This window comes from Sodiomyces alcalophilus, assembly GCF_042370955.1.
Source record: "Sodiomyces alcalophilus JCM 7366 unplaced genomic scaffold ACRALscaffold_2, whole genome shotgun sequence".
NCBI classification, from domain to species: Eukaryota; Fungi; Ascomycota; class Sordariomycetes; order Glomerellales; family Plectosphaerellaceae; genus Sodiomyces; species Sodiomyces alcalophilus.
The window spans coordinates 366,236-370,486 of record NW_027263533.1 but is presented as its reverse complement, the minus strand read 5'-3'; positions in this window follow the sequence as shown (position 1 = coordinate 370,486).

Here is a 4,251-nt window from a genome sequence, read left to right as displayed (position 1 = left end):
AGACCTATTAGTCGCCGTTAAGGCCTATTATTATCGTTATAGCTTCGGGGTTATTAAGTTACGAACCAGAGTCCGCGTAACCGGTAAAGTTTTTCGTGTACGCCTTATATATAACCGCGGAGGTCCGTAAAGGGAATTAAAAGCAGTGTATAGAAGCACTAAAATAACTAAAATTAGATACCCTTAGGCTATTAAAATAGTACTTTTCGGAGATATATAGTAGTTTATTATCGCTAATAAGGACTCTTATAACCACCCGCCTCTCCCCTCGGAAGTTATAGCTGCGTTAGTAACGGTATATCGTGATTCCTAGAAGGCGGTTAGTATATCGTGTATTAAGGATATAACGGAATAGTTATTAGGGCCGGGGAAGTTAATAGCCTTAAAGATTACTAAGTAAATATAGTAAAAGCTTAGGGTCGATCTACCTAACGGCCTTATAGTTAGTGAATAGGATATCCGAAATTATTAACGATAGTTATAGCGAGAGAAGTACGGCCTTTTATTATCGACGCAGTATTTCCTCGAAAAGCTATAGGCGGGAGAGCTAGGGGAATACCACGTATTTTATTACTTTAATAACGACACGCGGCGTATTAACACGATCTTCTAGACCTATTAAGACTATATTAAATAATAGTAACGAAATCCGGAGCTACTAATAATAGATTACACCTATTCTATTAGTAAATAAGTAAACTAAGTATTATGGATCCCTGGATTATTAGTAAGTAACTAACTTTAACTTAGGTAAACCGGTTTAATATACCGCTATTTAAAGTAACGGGCATAGCTACTAATTATAGCTTATATAACTGCTATTTTACCCTGGTTTTTAAGGAAAATCACGAGTCGTATTAATAGCTATATAATAAGATAAAGGAGGTCGCCTTAATCGAAAATATTAAGCTTCCGCGTGCTATTATTATCGACTTCGAAAAGGCCCTTAAAAATACGTTAAGCACCGTTTTCCCTGCTATTCTATAGTAACTTTATATCTAGCACGTAATAAAGAATATCGCTATAAATATACGGAAGAAATAGAACGGCCCTTTAAAGGGGAGCAGCCTCGTACCGGCCAGTAAGTTTATAATCTTTTCCTTAGTGTTTTAGCAGGTATTTACCGATTATTTTTATATACGTGTATACAATATTATAATTAGGTATGTATACTCGCTTAAAATTTTTACTAGGTTTTTATTCATCGAAAATTTTTTACTTTTCCGTTTTTAGTTAGCGTTATAAAAATTTTTTACTAACCGAATACTAGTTATATATAATTCGAATTATAATAACGATTCGGCTATATATAACGCCGATACCCGCGATAAAAATAATAATAATAGCGTCGCCTCCTAATATATCGGCACTAATACTAACGATCCGGAAGTTAATAACTTAGTCGCTAGGTAGCCCGGAGACCCGGAAAGTGCCTATATATAGTAAAATCGCCGCCTTTTATTATCGTTAACGTCTAGCGAGTTTAATCCTAATAGGTTCCTGGATTCGTGGAAATTATACGTATACGCACCGACTAAGGAGCTTTTTAATAGGTAATAGGGCTCGCTAAAACGGAATTTTAACGCCGAATAACTAGGTTAGTTACCACGCTACCGGCTCTATTATTATCTACTAACTATTAATAGCCCTTATTAATTATCTTAAATAAACCTATATACCGTGGCGCGATTAATTCTACGAATACGCTATTAAGAGCCTGCGTAATCCCGGCCTAAAGGTAATAAGCCGAATAGAGTCCGCCTACGCTAAGCTTAAGGCGTATCTTCGGAATCGCCTCTTAAATCTCGATAAGCTATCGATATAAATATAATATATAGTGGCTAAGAAGAGTAAGCGATTAAGGATTAGCCTGGCCACGGCGGGTATTAAGTACGTAGAATAGTATATAAGTAAGCCTATTATGGCTAACCTAGTCTTTAAGGTTATATTTAAGGCCCTAGAACTTATTTAGCGGTAGTATTTAGCTATAAACGAGGTTTATAGAGGTCGCGGCGAATTACCCTCCTATATAAACAGCTTCCGGGCTTAATTTAGACTGCCCTGCCGCTATAAGATACTCTGTTATCTACGGGCAGGAACTATACTTAAACGCGTTACTTATATCGACCCCTACTAGTAGGTTAATCAGAGTCTTATATATTCTCTTTTCCCGCCTTTAGTCTTACTTTCTAACCGTTTTCCTACCTATTTTAGCCCGAGATCCAAGAAATACGTAAAAGGACTCGAATCCTCGACCCTCTGCCTATCCGTATAAACCGTAATCGACTAAGACTATTACCTGTTATTTAAGGCGTGCCGCTAACACCTACCGACGCCCCTCTAGGCACTATGCCTCCGCCTCCTCTAAGTTAGGCCAGGGCTTATAACCCTAATCCTAGGGCACGGAGTGGATAAATACTCTTATAGTATAATGTCAGGGGCATTCTAGTTAAGGGGCGATAAGAGATATTAAGGAACGTGTGGACGGAACCCGCCCCTAGGAGGACCCCAGGCTAGCACGTAAACGGGTTTATTTAAGTTAGTAAGAGTCTGTTTAAGACTTAGGGCCTTAGGCTCGGCTGCCTACTAGGAGGATAGCCAGGGGACCTTAAAGTAGACGTTTTCCTGTTAAGTCCTGGAAGGGAGGGCTTAACGAATAATCTTATAATTATTCCCCCCCCTAAGGTTAGCTTCGTGACCTATTCTTATTATAGTCTTAACGACTCTTTTTACTCCTTACACAAAAACCTATAATATTTTATTCGTTCTAACCGTTTACGGGTATAACGACTATTAAGAGTTCGAAAGACTAGTTATTTTATAAATCCTACCACTACCCCTAGCTAGTACTTAAGATACCCCCTAAGCGTACCACCACTATTCGTACCCGGGATACTTCCCCCGCTACCGAAGAAGCTAAAGCCAGGCTATTAGGCGCTAATCGCGAGTAATCCTTTATACCCGAGTTAGAGGATAAAGATAATAACCCCGAATTCAAGATTCGCGGATAAGCTAACCCGGACGCTTATAATCCTATAATAAGACTATTACTTAATTAGGGGACCCCCTAAGTTATCCGAATAAAACCCTAATTCGATATTAAAGACCTTAAGAGCCGCCCCCCCGGCACCCTATTATCGGCGGAGCTTAATTTCCTGATTAAGCACTATAAGGACCGCCGAGCCTATAAGAAGAAGGAGAAGCGCCTCCTTACCCTTCGATAAGGGAAGGACCCCGATACCTCCGAGTATACACCCCGAGGGGACTCCTATAAAAGTTAGTATAAGGTTCCGTAAAAGCTCCTGGAATAGGACGGGTAGTCCTATAACTAGTTCTAGACCTTTATCGAGGAACTTAAAGAGCGTTTTATGCTTAACGATATTAAACCCACTAAACCGGAGAAAATATACTTCGCGTCTACCCTACTACTAAAGACGATAAAGTCCTATTAGTATACCTATTATAGACGCACGTATAAGAAGATTAAAGGTATTACTTAGGAGGACCTTAAGTTATTCCTAACCGAGTAATTAGTCGATAATAAGACCTATAAGATATCTATAACTAAGAAACTATTCTTAGACTAGACCCTATAAAAGCCTAATTAGTCCTATACTAAGTTTATTAATAAGCTTAACTTATTATTTAATAAGGTATCCCTACCCTTCCCTAATAAATAGCGTATATAGTTAATCTTAACGAAACTTAATAAGCCACTATGTGATTAAATTATAGTAGCCGGTATCCTTACCGATAATAAGGCACTAGGAGTCATAGCCTAGTAGGCGGAGATCACCCTTTTATATAAGAATAAAGAAAAGCCACCCCGGAACGATCGCCTAAGGTATAATCGCGGTAAAAAGCGTGGGCGTAATAATACCCCTAATAGGGCCTATACCGTAACGGCCCGTCCTTTTATACCGCCTTAAGGTTTCGTGGAGTTAATTAAAGTGGATAATATAAAGACCTAAGGTCCCCCTAAAAGGTGCTATAAAAGCAATATTACCTGTTTTGGATATAATAAGAAGGGCTATTACCGGAACGAGTACCTAAAGGAAACCTTTAATTTAGGTTAGTTATTAGGATACTCCGCTAATTAGAACCCTAATAACTTACCGATTAACCCCCGGGCCCCCGTTATTAAATAGGCTTAGGCCTAGGATAGGCCGCTATTTTAGCCGTTCTTCGCTAGTAAGGGTATGATTAAGGCGAAGTTAGAGATACGGCTAAGCGGCGGATAGGGCCACCGGA